Below are 17,042 nucleotides of genomic sequence, written 5' to 3'. Positions count from 1 at the left end.
ACAATTGTTACAGCATGCCAGTTACTGTACCTGGAGTTGAGCACTCTAGAAATTATTTAAATAAGTATTTAAGCCCTATATGATGACTAAATCACCACCACCACTACTAAAAATAAACAAAGCTAAGCCAGATATAGCGTGGAAGTGCTCTCTCATTATTCTTTCTTGTGGTTGGCTACTGTTAAGCGAAACATTTCTGCTTCTTTGGGTCATGGTAGGATTAATTAGCCACACTGTGGTGAGGCCATTTTTTTTTCTGGGTCTTGCTTGGCATGCAAAGCTATTTCCCTGTAGAAGCAGATTTCGATTGAAGTCCCATCATGCAAAAGGCTTTTTGTAATGTTTGCTCTCCCAATGTGGTTTGCACCAACATCCTGCCCTCCAGCTTTTCCAATTTAGCACTCCCTGCGTTCTCTGTATAGTTTTGGTAGGCTGCAGGGGGGATAATGGGGTGAATGGGGCAAGCCCAGCTCAACTAGTGCTGTGCAGAAACAGTTGATTTTTCTTTTGGGCAGTTAATACGTGTACGTGTTGATCCCCACTAAATTTTCCAGCTCCTGTTATACATAGAAAGCATTTGGTGGTTGGGTCCAGGAATTAGACACTGTAGGGTGGAAATTATTAAAGAGATCCATCTTATGACAAAATGCCAGCTTCCAAGAAATCCCCTGACCTGCTTACTTAATGCTCCAGTAAAGGAGCTACATTTTAAACAGGACGTCAATTTAATTTCTTTTTTATTGTTAGCAGCTACACTTTGCCTTGCCCATTATTGGAAATATGTGACCCCTCCTCCTGTGGACTTGTGATCTAGTAAAATATGGACTGTTCTTGTAAAGGAAAAGCTTTCACACAGGTATACGCACAAAAGAAGCACCAAAAACTGGACCGATATTTAGAAATTTTGTCATCCTTTGCAGCGTACTCAGAGGAGGAGGCGCCCCAGCCAGTGAGCCAGAATCTTTAGCCAGGTTCTTTGGATATTAACCTGCTCCTGGAAAAGGAATGTACCAAGTACAATGTTACCATTTTATGGTAACTTTGCCTTAATAAAAAAAATTTTAAAAGAAAGAAAAAAGAAAATTTCCCTTTGGTTAGCACTGCCTGAACGTTGCATAGTCCCACAGAGAGTCTGCGGAGAAAGCTGTTGTGTTGTACCGTAACGGAGCCAGCCTTACTGTCTCTAAAATTCTTCTGTGCAAGATAGTCAAGGGAGTTCTATAACTGAATGAAAACTGTAAGAAAATTACTAATAATCAGGGCCACATTGTGGCTGGCCATGTGTGGTTATGCAGTAGGTAGGGGAGGGGCAGAGAGGCTGCAAAGAATAGCCACTTGTGTCCCTGCTCCAGGGGCAGACGCCTTCCATGTTCTTGGGCTCAGAGAGCACAATGATTATTCTAGGTTAAGTCCAACAGTGGCCTCCCCAAATGAGGCAAGGAGGGGTGGGCAGTGGTGAGAGCATGTGTACATCACCCTGTCCACACTGGCTAGCAGAGTGGCTTCTTCCAGTGGCGGAGCACATGCAGCACCCTGTAAAACAGTGGAGCAGCGACTGTGCCTGCAAGTTTGTGCCTGTCTTGGGAGAGATGCCACAGAGAGCAGCTGCTGGGATGGCAGACTTCCCCCACCTCCTCCTCCCATGTGTTAATAACCTACTTAGCAATAGAATAGCATACAGATCATGAGAGTTAAAGATGTTTTAATCCTCTCTTTTGATTCTTTTTCATCTTTAGGGGGAAGCTGCCACTCCCACCCCACTTGTGCATGATCATCTCATGGTCAAAATTCAACCTACCCTGCTCATTACTTAGAGACGACTCCACCCACCCTCTACTATCCCTTCAGGTGAGGGGAGGTGCCATTCTTTCCCTCTCTAGCTAGACAGGATAAGCAGCTGCTTCACTCACATTCTGCCTCTATGATGCCCCATCTCCTGTCCCTTTCTTGGCCTCTGCTACATTCATTTGCCCCCCTATATTTCTCTCTCTTTCTCCTCACAGTCTCCAGCCCCAGCACATCCTTCCTGTCTGTCACACTACATTCCCTGCACCATCATTCAGTCTTCTTCCTGCCCCCTGCAACCACTCCAATGCCTCATAGTTTCCCATCCTGTTTTGTAATGCCTCATTCCCAGCACCCCCCATGTCTGGCCCTCGTATGAGTAAGAGGCCACCATTTCCCCTGACAGCAGCCTGGCTTCAGCCTCTCTAGAAGTAGTGGGAGATGGTGGCCATCAGGCTGAGGGCAGTCTGCCTGTGGCTTCAGTCCCCTTTATGGTAAAGAGAGATGGTGGCCATTTTGGGATAAGGGCAAAACTTCATGACCATCACAATAATTAGTATGAAATGTTTTGCTTCTACAGTTTTTCTGAATATTTGATTCCTTCTGCCTTTGCAATGTGGATTTCTGGTAATGGAAATTACAGTAATTGCTTTGCACAGGTAGTTAACCAATTACAGAATTATAGAGTCATAGAAATGTAGGGCTGGAAGGAACCTAAAGAGGTTTTCAAGTCCAGCCCCTTGCGCTGAAGCAGGACCAAGTAATCCTAGACCGTCCCTGACAGGTGGTTGTCCAATCTGGTCTTTAAAACTTCCAATGGTGGGGATTCCATCTCCTCCTTTGGAAGCGTATTCCAGTTTTACTACCCTTACAGCTGCAAAGATTTTCCTAATTCCTAATTTACATCTCCTTTGCTGCAAATTGAGCCCATTATTTCTTCATTGGCCTTCATTGAATGTAGAGAACAATTGATCATGGTCCTCTTTATAACAGTCCTTAACATATTTGAAGATTATCAGATCCCCCACTCAATTTTCTTTTCTGAAGACCAAACATGCCCAGATTTTTAAAACTTTTTTTAGAGGTCAAGTTTTCCAAATCTTTTCATTTTTGTTGCTCTTCTCTAGACTCTCTCCAATTTCTCCACATCTTTCCTAAAGTGTGGCACCCAGAACTGGACACAGTACTCCAGCTGAGGCCTCACAAGTTCTGTCTAGAGACAATTACTTCCTGTGTCTGACATACAACACTCCTGTTAATACACCCCAGAATAGTATTAGCCTTTTTCGCAACTGCATTCAAGAAAGAAGCTGAGCTTGTGAGCTGGGGAAAAGGTAAAGGAAGGAGTAAAAGAAATGAAAGCATTTCATACAATAACTAAAACACGAATCCATGGGGACTTAAAGATATTGCATGAACATCGATTTCACACGCCTATTGTCTGAATGAAATTAGTATGTGTGAGACCCCCTCCTCAACTACTCCAACAAGAAGAGGAAACAGCATAACTGAATCAGCCCCATCACTTGAATGGTTAAAAACTAGTCTGGGCGAGGCCCTGGAACATATACATAGTAGAATCGTGCTTCCCTCACTCACACAAGTAACCCCATTGAAGACAGTGGGGCTACTTGTGTGCGTAAAGCAAGTAAGATTTGACCCACAGGAGAGAACAATCCAGCATCGGACTAGATGTGTCTTTCCATCTCGGACTTCATCGACAGGACACTGTACAAGGCAGCCTTCTAGAAAATTATTGAAAAAAATAAATAGAAACAGATATGTTTAAAAAATGTAAAGCCATGATTGTGTTTGTCACAGAGAGTTTATTTTCTCCTTTTGGGAATAAAACAAAATGCCCAGCCAGTCAGAGCTTTACGTTTTCAGGGGAAGATATCGCGTGGCTCACAATTTGCTGCGGCTGGTTGGAAAGGCACTGTTTCCATACCCACACACACCCCACCTTCCCTTCACCCCTATATAACAGTTGACAATTAGCTTTTAGTGCACATACATGAAGGGAGATACATGCTTTGGCCTCTGTGTGAGAGCAATAATTCTCTTAAATTGATGTGTCAGCAAACTAAAACTCAATATTTTTTTCACACAGTATATTTTACAGTCAGAGGACCTTCACTAATCGGAATAAAGCAATTTGGCTCCCTGTCATTGCTCACGGAAAACATATGAGCTGGTTGGCATGTATGGCCTCCTAGATTTATCAGTGTCTCCCATCCAGTGCATGGGAGGTTCAGGGCTGCAGCTCTGAGAGGAGTGAATTTTTATGAACGCTTTGTCCTGAGAATCCCCAGAGCTAGATTTATTCCTTATTTTCAGAAACATTTTATTTATTGTCCATAGCCCATACCCTCTTTAGGTCCAATGGAAGTCATATTTTACATGTTTGATTTGTATTATTAGGTCTTTATTGGTTCATGTTTTTAAAAAGTCTGGCAGATGCCATCCTTCCCAAAGCTGTCCGTCCATTGTGTGTATTTTTCCAAAGATGCCAGACATCTGTGATGGGGATACTTGTAACTTTCCTCTCAAACAGGGGAACTCTATTAAACACATCTTGCATCAATATCTTGGGCATTGTAACTGGCTTCAGTACTGTTCATTAGCTATATCACCTTAGGGTGACTAGATGTCCCATTTTTAAATGGACAGTCCCGTTTTTGGGGACTTTTTCTTATATAGGCACCTATTATCCCCCCACCCCCATCCCATTTTTTCACAGTTGCTATCTGGTAACCCTATATCACCTCTAAAGAAGTTTTTAGGCCCTCCCCTCCAGCTGCCCCAGTGCAGTCTACATCAGTGCTATGCCAAGGTGGATAGGACAGCTACATAATTGCAATCCTCTTTCTTTGACTGCACAGTACTGTGCCCCACCTTTCAGTGACTGTTGTACATCCCCTGCCCTGATACCCCAAGGTGGCAATTCTTGCCGTGCTTTTGCTCTCCCCCTTTGCCATAATGAGTCTTCATGTTACAACATCGTTTCGGAACACAAGCACATATCTAGTCATACAGAAAGGGACCTGCTGGACCAATTAAAGACCCCAGGCTGAGAACTCATGGCCTAGAGTACATGGGTTCTGAACGACAGATGATGCTCAGGTTTGCACTGTGAAGGGAATCAAAGAGAGAGTTTACTCATGGATGAGCTCTGGAAGCTCCTCTAGGGTCTGTTGTCACTGCAGAGTGAGCCTGGATTCTTACCAGTTTTTTGTCTTGACAACCCTCCCATACACTCAGCCAAGTTTGATGGCTCTTTCAGTCTGGGTTTATAGGCGCCGACTCTGTGGGTGCTCTGGGGCTGGCACACCCACGGGGGAAAAAATGGTGGGTGATGAGCACCCCCCCGGCAGTCCCCCTATCAGCTCCCCCCAGTCCCTCCTGCCCGCCAGTGGGCCCTGCGGATCAGCGCCTCCCCCTCCTCCACCCTCCCTGTGCCTCCCGCCCACCCCAATCAGCTATTTCACTGCTTTTAAAAAGTGAAAATGCTGGCCTGGCTACAACTTTTAAAAGCATTTCCTTGGTACTTGATCCACATTTTTAGTATGTTATAATAAAATAGCTAGATTGGGCACATCAACAGTGTCTCAGTTGAGCTGTTTTAATAAAAAGAGAAAGTTCAAAGAGCTTGGCCAAGCAGGCAGTTTGGATATTTGTGGTGTGGGGGCATCAGGTATCCATCTCCACCTCTAAGTGAAAGGTCCATATTGTTCAGTGTTCAGTCTTGTGTCTCCATAATATATTGCATGGGAGGCAAGTTAAGAACCCAGGAGACTCCTGTGTTGTGTTGTGTTGCTGCTTCATACAGCAGAAGTATGTACACAGACAATCCAATCTGCGCTAGTGGGAAATCGAATGAGTCAGTGCTTAGGGGCTACAGCCCCATCACATGAATTCCATTGAGTCACACCGAGCTCCTGTAAAAAGCACACTTCCTTTCTGCAGATCAGGTGTTACAGGAATGTGAATAACACTAGCGACATAAAGAAGACTTGTTTCATACCTGATGTCCTTCCCCACACAAAACTCCCATTGCAGTTTCAGTGGGAATTAGGAATGTGGGAAAACAGCAAAATTGGTCTTTCACCGCATTGCTGGCTTGGCAGCAGTCTCTCTGAATTAGAACCTCTTGAGAAAGAATGGTGTCCATTTTCTTACGGGGTCTCTATTTATCCAGATCTGTGTTTCTCAACATGTGGGGCATGACCCACAGGTAGGCCTTAAATGGTGCCTCTTGGAGGGTCAGCACAGATTGAAAAACAAAAAGGCAGCTACACCAGCTGTGGGTTCTTGTTATAGCCCCAATCCCATGAGTCTTTACAAGAAGACATGAGAGGTGGATTGTGGGTTCTGGGAGAAACTAGGAGGTGAACCACTGGTCTAGGTATCTTGCCACTTGGAGGTCGTTCTTTGTTGTTGTGTGTTTATTTTGGAAGTTTTAAAACATAATACTAAACAGCTTTCAAATGACTTTCAATTCCAAAATATGAGCAGCTGCAAATGAGTGTGTAGAGCAGGATCCTTCTTGTCCTTTGAGAAACCTGAATCAACAGGCTGCCCATAATTACCCTCTTCAGGCTGTTTCCCAAACAAAATTCCTATGATCCTACAAATGGAACTTCCTGCAGTTTGCAGTACACACATCTCAGTCTGCAAAGATATAGGACATGTGAGTAATCATGAAATTGTATGCAAGTGTCCCAACAATTTGGCAACAAATTTTACTCTCACTGAAGCGTTTTATGAAAGAGAGTCTTCTGAATTTTCCCATCTGAAGATCATTCTTCTTGTATGTGCCAAATGTACAACTCTATGCATGAGTCTGCCTTTAAATGAGGCGGCGTCAGTCATGTGAATGATTTCATAGTAATAGTGTTAGTGCTGTTCTTATAAAATATGTAGTTGTTGTATGAGAAGTAGGTAGTTAAATGTTATAAAACCCATTTTATAATGGTGTGGAGAAACTGACGCTGTGGTAGAAAGTTTAAGTGACTTGCCTAAGGCCAGGCAAGTAAGTCTGTTGCAGAACCACTACTAGAACTTGGAAATTCCTGGATTCCAGGGCTACTCTCTGTCATACTGCTTCTTGAAGACTGCTTGGATCTTTACCTGCATACTCTGTTGGCTTCTCTTATTCTGTTTTTCTCTTATTTCAGTGTTTTCACATCCATAGATTAAAAGGCCAGAAGGGACCGCTGTGATCATCTAGTCTAACCTCCTGTGTAACATATGCCATAAGGCTTCCCTGATGTTACCTCTTTCTGGAATGGCAACTTTCTATTACGGCCAAACCTGGTTGTCAAAAATTATAATAATTTACAATAGCATATATTTTGATAGCACTTTTCATCCCAAAGGATTCCAAAGCACTGCAAGCCATACCTACACTAAAATGTCCCACCATTGTTATCACTGGTGTAGCTCTGACTGTGGTAGGAACAGTAGGAATGCTGTGGCTGGGGTTTTAACCACCATGTCATCTAGCCCTGCTGTGCAGCTACTTTATCTCTGCTGGCACTTCCACGATTGCTACCATCGAGGGAGCTGCACGGGTGATAGGAACTGTGAGAAACTTTCAGGGGCTGGGGGGAGAAGGTTCTAGTGTTGACACAGCACTTCCTGCTAAATACATAGGTCACACTTGCCCTCTGTTGAAATTCAACCACCTCTGTGGCGAAACATGGCTTACCAATGCATGGTGAAACTGAACAGAAGCTTAGAGGGAGAACGGCATCCAACTGCAATGGGAGGGAGGACGGGGGGAATATTTCTTAAATACAGAGAATGTAGATTACAGTTAAGTTGGCATTTAGCCATGCTCTCACAGCTAACATGCTGATCCATACATAAAGTGAAATAGGATATTCTATGACCACAGGGGGTCAGGGCATTGACTTTGTCTAGTCTGGAAAGCTCACTTCCAGTGTCCCTAGCACCATGCTCAGTAACAGCTCAGAGAAAATAGTGCCATTTACTGCAGAATAACCAACATCATTTCCTTCAGCACTGGATTTTCCAAGGAGGTCTGCCCAGTCTGACACTGCTCAGTTTGGGATCACAGCCCCAGGTGATATGATTATATGTAGGAATGTGACTTAAATACAGACGAGGGCTCCAGCCATTTCAGATCTTTGCTTCATTTATTCCAGACCTTTTAATTCTTTGCCACATTTAGCTGAGCAAAAGGTAAGAATGGAAGCACTTGGAATAAGTCCCAGGGGCTTCAATGTGGAAAGAAGCATATATCAGAGAGAGAGAGAGACACACACACACAGCGAGGAGAGTTCTGGTTTGTCAGTATGTGAGACCTCAAGCTGAGTGACTGGGAGTTGACATTCCTTCTATTTATTTATAAAAGTTGTAACTGTGGAAATTAGCCTTAGAAGCTGTAGACCTATTACTATTATTTTTATCGTCCTTCTAAGACATACCCTGAGGCATTCCTGGAGATTGAATCCCATTGTACTTGGCAATAAGCTCATAATTGATTATGCCATGGAGCTTTAATATGGATTGGAGAAATGGAATCCAGAGTAAATACATTCAAAATTTTGCTAGCAGCCCGAATTTAAAACTGATTTTCTGAACCTACTAGGATTATTCCTTCCCAGCTAATGATTTAATTTGAGCTAGCCACCCTGAGAGGTGCAATATGTGAGGTAAGTCTAGCTCCCTGGGCTTCTTTAAAGAAGTTTATCCTGTATACTGCACCTGTACGTTTGTGAAAATAAAATTAAACTCAAAAATTATACATTATGGACCAATGCATAATCCTGATGCTTGCTCAGGTCCTGGCTGGTGCTTCCCAGTGTAATGCTGCAGTCACCTGTCACTAATATTCTCAGCTGTGAGTTTGCTGATTCACTTCATTTCTGATAAAGGAGCAAATTTCTGCATATGACAGGGGACAGAACTAGGGGGTTAGAGTTTGCCTTTGTCGATCTCCGCTTGAAAAGAGCTCTCAAAGCTCCAGGTGGCCAGACTATCTTCCGTAGGTGGGTGTTTCAATGCACTTATTGAGAGAATTCCAGCAGCTTGTTCATCTTGTCCATTAACAGTCCTTTCCCTCCCTTTCCTTAAAGTGGTCTTTTCCTTTCTCCCCAATTCTGATGATCCCATATTCTGTGCTTTGATATGCAAAGCGGCTCCCACTGATTTCAGATAATTTCATGGTTTAAAGGGGGCTAAATTGCAGACCTGGTAGAAATTAAAGTTCTCTAAGGTGAGTCAGTTGCTATCTAGGATCCAATACAAACAAGCTGCCCAAGCCCTGAATATTGATACAAGCTAATGAAATTCTGCTCAGACATGACAGAATTAGCATTATTTTCAGATCATTTTAAATCCTGGATTTGTTTCTTGACTTCAAAGCTCCAAGGCAAAATTTGCCCGTTAGATTCTATCCTAGGAATTGTTTTTTCAGCTCCCATTATGAATTTATATGAGCAGCTTTCATGAAACCTTGTCATCAGCTGTGTATGGTCTTAAGAATGAAAAATGTGATGGAGTCCAGTATTTTTAGGGGAACAAACTTTTGCAATCATTTCATGCATTTTGGTAGTATACGAACATAGATCAGTAACTGAAAAGTTGGGGGCTTCCTTGGAGTTCGTTAAATGATTGGCTCATGTCTACTAAGAAGCAACACAGTGAAAATGTGGGTGCTCAGAATATGATTGATCTGGTGAAATCCCTAGTTTCACATGTTTTTCTAAAATCTGATGGTAATGTAGTTCTGTGTTCTGTGCCTCGGCCCAGGCTGAGGCCCAGGGCTGGACTGCAGAGATGTGTGCCTGCTGTCACATTGGAGACAGCTGAGCTAAATCCTTACATTAGATCCAATGTATGAGGACAGCCTTTAGCTCAAAATGTCTACAATCAAATAGAAGGCAAGAGGCAACAATAAAGTGTGGGGTCAGGGGCATGGGAGCAAAAGGAAATGGAAATAAAAGATGCGTTAACCTAGGCCAGGTGTGTGCAGCACAGTTAGATGGATTTTGGGCTGGACTTTTGGTTGGTTATTTTTTAAAACTGATATAAATAACAAACACACTGTACATTCCAAGATGAAGGCTATACTAATCTCCTGCTCTTCTCCTCCACCCTCCAACTCAACTGAAGTAGGAAATGCATAGTTAATATCATAGAAATAACCTTAACTCTGTTGACATCCCTCCCTGACCTTTCACCCTGCACCCACTGGGTTCTGGCATGTAAGCTATCTGTTTCTTTCTCTGGTCCTGAAAGAGGTTTGTAGCTCTAGATACAATAGCTATGTAGCTACGCTCAGGGCCGGCTCCAGGCACCAGCTGAGCAAGCTGGTGCTCGGGGCGGCAGATTGTTGGAGGCGGCATTCTGCCCAATCCTAGGGCGGCACGGCCGCTTTTTTGTTGTTGTTGTTCCGCTCCGGCCTCCCTGTAGGGGGCAGCGGCGCGGAGAACCAGAGCGCCCTGCACGGCAGTCCTCTTCCTTCCCTCCCCGCCGACCGGAGCAGAGCCCTCGCAGCAGGCGGCAGGAGGCGGCGCAGCGGGAGGGGCTGCTTGGCAGCGCCCCTGCTGTAGCCCTGGCCGCCCCATTTTCTCTCTCTCCCGCCCGCTCCCTCCCCCCCCGCCGGTCCCCCTGCACCCACGCTCTGGCCGCGCCGCAGGGTTGTTGTTTTTTTGCTTTGCCGTTCTGGACGCCCCGTTTTTTTTTTTTTGCTTGGGGCGGCCAAAAAGCCAGAGCCGGCCCTGGCTATGCTAAGTCTTGCCATATGGCAATCCTTTTCCATTTGGAACCAACGTGTACTTTTGAAGAATTGTCCCAAATGGTTACTCTCAGTATTGCCAACTCCAAGTGTTCAAAAATCATGAATTTTTAAAAATGCATAGACTCCTAGATTATAAAGCCAGACGATACCATTGCGATCATGTAGTCTGACCTCCTATAGGTTTTAGGACTCCCCTGAATTAATTCCCATTTGTACTACAGTGTATCTTTTGGAAAGACATTCAATCTTGATTTAAACATTTTCTAGTGATGGAGAATCCACTACATCCTTTGGTAAGTTGTTCCAATGGTTAATTACCCTCACTGTTAAAAATTTGCTCCTTCTCATCTGAATTTGCTTAGCTTCAATTTCCAGCCATTAGATCTCGTTACACCTTTATCTGCTAGATTGAAGAGCCCTCTTATCAAATTTCTGTTCTCTGTGCTGGTACTTACAGACTGTGATCAAGTCACCACCTTAGCTTCTCTTTGATAAGCTAAATAGACTTAAGTAGCTCAGTCTATCACATTAAGGCATGTTTTCCAGTTCTTATAATCAGTCTCATGGCTCTTCTCTGAACTTTCTCCAATTTATCAACATCCTTCTTGAACTGTGGACACCAGAACTGGTTACAGTATTACAGTAGTCACACAAGAGCCGACTAATAATATAACCTCCCTAGTCCTACTTGAGATTCTCCTGTTTATACATCCAAGGATTGCATAAGCCCTTTTGGGCACACCATCACACTGGGAGTTCAAAACAATACATTCTGGGTTCTTTTCTTTTTCCTTTTTGATTTTTAGCCTTTCGTGTGCACTTGGGTCACACTTTCAAACTTTTTGCTACAAACATAAGGACTAAAAACTTATTTTTTTGAATGAAACTGAGATCCTCATGTAATCACCTGACTCCAGGAGCTCAGACTCCAAGAGAAAATACTGAATACTGAATACTGCAACACTAAATACTGCAACACAACATAAAATTGTGAACCCTGTACCTGATATGTGGCCACTTCTGGTGAACAGATGTAAAAGCGTTTTCTCCTCGGAAAATGTAAGAAAATATAATGTACAAATGTACAATTTATATATTATAAACAGAATGTGTAATAACCTCTCTCTTCAGGTTATTGTGTATGATTTTAAAGGAGACATCAGTAGCTTGCTGTACTACTATAAAGACAAGTTCATTTGTACACCACTATAGCATTTTAAACAATCAGTTTATCAACAAGAGTGAGTTAGGGCCAATTAGCTCACTTCTCAGTTTTCAGAGATGCCAGTGCAATTGACATATGCACTGTTTGAGGTTTGCAGGTGTAATTAGTCGGGCAGGGGAGGGAGGGTTGTTGGTATGAGTGATACAGGGACAGAGTTAAGTTAAATTTGTTGTATAGACTTCTACTAAAAATACAAATATTGGTAAGAATTTTGTAAGAAATATTGGTATTTCTCTACACGGACATTTATTTATTTAGGAAGTATTAACCGGTTTACAATCCCTGCCCTGTGAATATCAGAAACAAAACAATAATCATTACAACAGTGAGCTTTTGTTTAAAGAAACATTGTGTAGTGATACAGTCATCTGATCTCTCTACTTAACAGAGTTTTTTACTATATCACAGAGGGAGTATCATTACAATACCTGTGGCACATCATTTTTTTTATGCTGACACTTTCAAAATCTTAATTGTCCTTAAAAAAATAAAAAGTTTCAAGCCACATAAGGCTAGAAAAGCCAAAAAAGTAAAATAAGTTCTCTCAAAAAGTTAACAGACATTAGTTTTGTTTATGGAAAACTTCCTCTTTAGCAGAGTTGGTTGCTATTTGCAGACTTCCTGTGTGGCCACTAGATCTGTGTGTGTTTATGTTCTCTCTCAGTAGAAGTGAAAAAACAGGAACCCTACATAAAAGTGAAATATTGAAACAAGCATGCCCGTCGAGAGAAAGTTTGACCCCGATACATCATGTTTGCTGGAGCCTAACCCTCTCCCACTTCCATTAATTTATACAGGCGTTAGGGAGAGGCTGAGTGTCCCACAGCCCCAGTACAATTGTCCCCCCTTTTCCCTCCTCTCATTAGGCCCAGAAACAAGGTCATTGCCAAGAACTGATTAAACTATTGGAGCGTATTTGCTAGTGCCTGCAATGATTGTGTAATCCAGACCAGGATTCAGGGACAGTTTGCATGTGATGCTAGGCTTCATGAACTGTATCAGTTTGGGATCTAGAAAGCCAGAGAGGACTACTGAGTCTGTCTATGTCTGGCAGCCTCAATAAAGAATTCATTTTATTTTCTTTGTAGCCAAGTCCTATCTTATATTTACCATGAGCACTAAAGTTAAAATCTCTCTCTCTCTGGGCTGTAGACCTTCAGGGCTACATTGTTGCATGTTTTAAAATCTAAGACTTTTGTAATGATACCCATCACCATAGTAAGTCATGAACATGATTTCTTCTCCTCCCTCATCTTTCCAAGGTTTCTCCTCTTTAGAACGTGACTGAACTAGGGCTGCTCAAAAAATGCCCTTTTTTTTTTTGGTGTGAAATTTGAAATACACTTTATTTTCACTTTATTTGTTTGATGGAAAAACTTGAAGCTTTTCAGTTGTCAAAAGCAGAACATTTTTACCAAAAATTAGAACAACTTTTTTTGTTTTGTTTTTTTCATAGAAAAACTGGCAAAGCTTTGAATGAAATGGAAAAAATTTACACCAACATTTTTGGGAGAGGGCCATTTTCCATTTGGCAACAAAAAACAAAAAAATGGTGGCAGAAAAGATTCGACCATCTCTAGAAATCATTCTGTGCTCAGAAAAGTAAAGTGAAAATCATTAATTTTCCTCAAAATGTTGGTGTGTTAGACACTAGCTTGTTTTGTAAATTATTAAGTCATATAGACCTTGTGGAGATTAGCTTTTTGTCCCCACCCTTTTCTAACTATCGGTTTCAATGGTGGAATCTCAGGTAAGGCACTGTTGGCTCAGCATTTGAACCATCATCTAGAGCTGCTCTCAGTAGGAGTAGACAGCATGGTTATTAAAACACCATCAATAACTGTACAGTAGTTCTTACCACCAACAACTATACATGGTTCTTACCGTGGTGTGTGTGTGTGGGGGGGGTACCTGCACCGTGTGTGTGTGTGTGTATGTGACAGAGAGAGGGAGAGAGAGAGAGAGATTGAGAGACAGAGCTTTTAGGAGAAAAGGTTCATGTGGAGAGCCCTGAATGAGAACTAAAACCAAAAGGTCAGAATGCATGATGAAAAGTGTGTGTGTTTTGGTGGCTATCCAGAATCCTTGCCCTGACGGCTTTTTTGCAAGGAGGAGAATTTGAGAGTTGGCAGTCAGGGTTGTTCCTCATAAACTAAAAATGACCTTACATGGCACACCATAAACCAAAAGCTTGCTTCACTACTCCATGCAGTGATATAGTTCTGCATGGGGGTAAAGTATTGGGTTTAGATCCTTTTGCATAGCAGCAGTTTGAGGTAGGATAAGGGCATTTTGTAGAATGGCATGTCCTCTGTGTGATGCTTACTGATACTTATTGAGTTTCAAAGGGGTTGGATTGTACATTCCGGCAGATTCCTTTTCTAGCCTAAATGTGCTACTACATATTACTGAAGTGGAAGAGCTTCCCCCTCCCCTTCATCTTTACAGCATGAGGGGGAAAGGGCAAAACCCCCTATATTAATTTAAAAAAAAAAATAATTGCAACATTTTCACTTGATGTTACGTTGATTTGAAAACACTGTCCTCATTTAAAATGCCCAAAGAGCAGCTGCACTCATTTACAAACTTCATTATTTAGTCCTTCCTCCCCCAGCCTTATTTCTCCCCCTTGCTCCGCCCTGCCTCCCAAAAACCCACCAAGTTTACAGAAGGGGAGAGGGCGAAGCCAGGGAATGATGGTTACCCACCTTCCCCTGCCTTCACATACATTCACAATATTCCAATTTGGTAACATAATCTGCTCTACCTGTCAGGATTTATGAATCATTAACTTGCCAGTGGACTGAGACGTTGTTTCTGAATATGGCAGTTGCTGCCTATTTTGAGATACACTGATGGAAAAGCGGAACGCTAACGCTTGTTCCAGATGGGCTAAATATATATAATGCATACAGCAACGATTGAACATTATTTAGGTTGAAAAACTAAGCACTCTAAAATTAGGAAGTGCCAGACTTTCAGTTGCAAGTGCAGCCTTAGTTCTGCCCTCTTATGCATCCATTTTGTACACTGAATGAGACAGAGATCCTGTGGAAAAAAGAGTATGTGATCATGTAATTAAGACAGTATCATAATGCAGCATTTCTCAAACTGGGGGTCTGTGATGGTACTTCAGGGGTTGCCGGTGCCACTAACTGATCAACTCCTACTCCTCCCTCCCAGTGCCTCCTGCATGCTGGGGAACAGTTGTTTGGTGGTGTGCAGGAGGCACTGGGAGGGAGGGAGAGGAGCAGGGATGGGGCGTGCTCAGGGGAGGGGGCGGGGAAGAGAAGGGGCAGGGCTGGCGCAGGGGCAGAAAGAGGTGGGGTGGGGCAGGGGCATAGCCATGGGTGGGTCTGGGTGGACAGTGGCCAACCCACTTAGCATCTAGGCCCACCCTCAGCCCTGGGTCTGCTCTGGCCCCAGCGCTTGTCCCACTCCGCCCACCTGCCCAGCGCTCCTGCTGGGGAGTGGGGTCAGGGCACGGAGGCTTGTCCTGCTCCACCTGCCCACCCGGTGCTCCTGCCATGGAGCGGGGTCCTGCAGGGGCCGGCCGGGTGGAATAGGGCAAGCCCCTACACTCTGGCTGGAGCGCCAGGCAAGTGGCCAGACTAGGGGAAGCCCCCACACTCCCACTCCACTCCCTGGCAGGAGCGCCGGTTGGGCAGAATGGGGGGGCATTGGAGTGCCCATTTTTCCGGGGCCCCAGGTTGGCCCCGTGGCTAACCCACCACTGAGAGAGGTAGGGTTGCCAACTTTCTACTTGCACAAAATTGAACACCTTTGCCCGCCACCAGCCCCACCCCTCCTCCGAGGCCCCAACCCTCCACCGAGGCCCTGCCCTTCTCTGAGGCCCTGCCCCCCACTCACTCCATCCCCCTTCCCGGCCAATGGGAGCTGCAGAGCCAGCGCTTGGGGCAGGGGCTGGCTGCCCCTATGCATAGGAGCCAGAGGGGGGATATGCCACTGATTCCGGGAGCCGTGCAGCGCCAAGGCAAGCAGGGAGCCTGCCTTAGACACACTGTGCCGCTGACTGGACTTTCAACGGCCTGGTCAGTGGTACTGACTGAAGCCGCCAGGGTCCCTTTTCAACCAGGCGTTCCGGTCGAAAACCGGACACCTGACAACCCTAGGAGGAGGACGAGTGAGCAGGTGGCCAGTGGCAGTAGAGGAGATCTTCAAAAAAGGTAGGCCTGCTGCCTGGCGTGAGGTGTTGGGACCTGGAAGGGAGCTGGGAGTCGTGTGTGTTGGAGATCAGCACGTCCTTCCGGAGCTGGGTGCATGCCTGGGGTCCTGGGAAGCCCCTGGCCAGAGGGTCCATCCATCGCCCCCCGCAAGGCTGGCTGCAGGGTGAGGGGAGGTGGGACACCCATCCCTCCTGCCCTTCCACCCCCCCCATAATTGCCCACCCACCAGTGATGCAAGTAGAAATCATTTCTTGATGTGACCTCCCCATGTGGCCCTCCATGTGACTCCTCCCTGCCCCGCCCCCAGCCCGGGGCCCCCATGCTCTCCCCATCCCCTCTGGCACCCCCCTTTGTATATACAAACATCAACATGCTTAACTACTCACTTTCCTCCCACATATGTAGTATTCAGTCTTTTTATATGGAATATGGGAGTTGGGTGAGGAGCCATTTCAGCATATTTATTCAATGGGGGATTCAACTTCCTTTATAGGAACAGACTCCTGAAACTCTTACCAGTCCACAAAAGTGGTCCATAGTCATGCAAATAGTCCCATTGTTTTCAGTGGGATTGATCAAATGATTAAGGGTTTACAGGATTAGGTTCCAAGTTTGTAAATTGTTCTGGATGAAACTGACAATGCCTGAGCTCTCAGATCAGAAGGAGTTTCATTCTAATAAAGGTGGGCAGATGTTTGATAAGTCTTAGCTCCATTGCTAAGATGAGGAACATATTCTCAGCAAAGTTCTTGGCAGATTCCTGAGGCAGCTGGTTTAAGGCCGTCAGTGTCCGGCATTATAATCTTCACTTATAGTTCTCTCATCCACAAAGCTGGAAAAGAGGCATTTGTTTTCTTTGTTTTGCTGCTCCAGTTCCAATTAACAAAATGCATGTTAGACTAGTTTGGCTGCAAAGAAGAATTCTATGTACACTGGGGACAACACCTGATTCCTGTAAGGCTGCAGAACTGGACTGACATCAGAATCCAAACATCCTCTGGTCAGTGCAAGCAGAGGCATTCCTCTAATGATTTGGACTTGATGTGATGCAGTATGGATGTCATGGATAATTCAG

At 44.3% G+C, this 17,042-nt stretch overlaps 1 protein-coding gene across 1 annotated transcript in view; it reads left to right on the top strand.

Annotated features, from left to right (window-relative positions):
* LOC135978000 (uncharacterized) overlaps positions 1 to 17,042 on the top strand; it is a 1,156,726-nt gene that overhangs the window by 878,109 nt on the left and 261,575 nt on the right. The gene's annotated exons all lie outside the window — the stretch shown is intronic.

This window comes from Chrysemys picta, chromosome 1, assembly GCF_011386835.1.
Source record: "Chrysemys picta bellii isolate R12L10 chromosome 1, ASM1138683v2, whole genome shotgun sequence".
Taxonomy (NCBI): domain Eukaryota; kingdom Metazoa; phylum Chordata; order Testudines; family Emydidae; genus Chrysemys; species Chrysemys picta.
The sequence above is the reverse complement of the archived record's forward strand: the minus strand, read 5'-3'. Positions and strand labels throughout refer to the sequence as shown.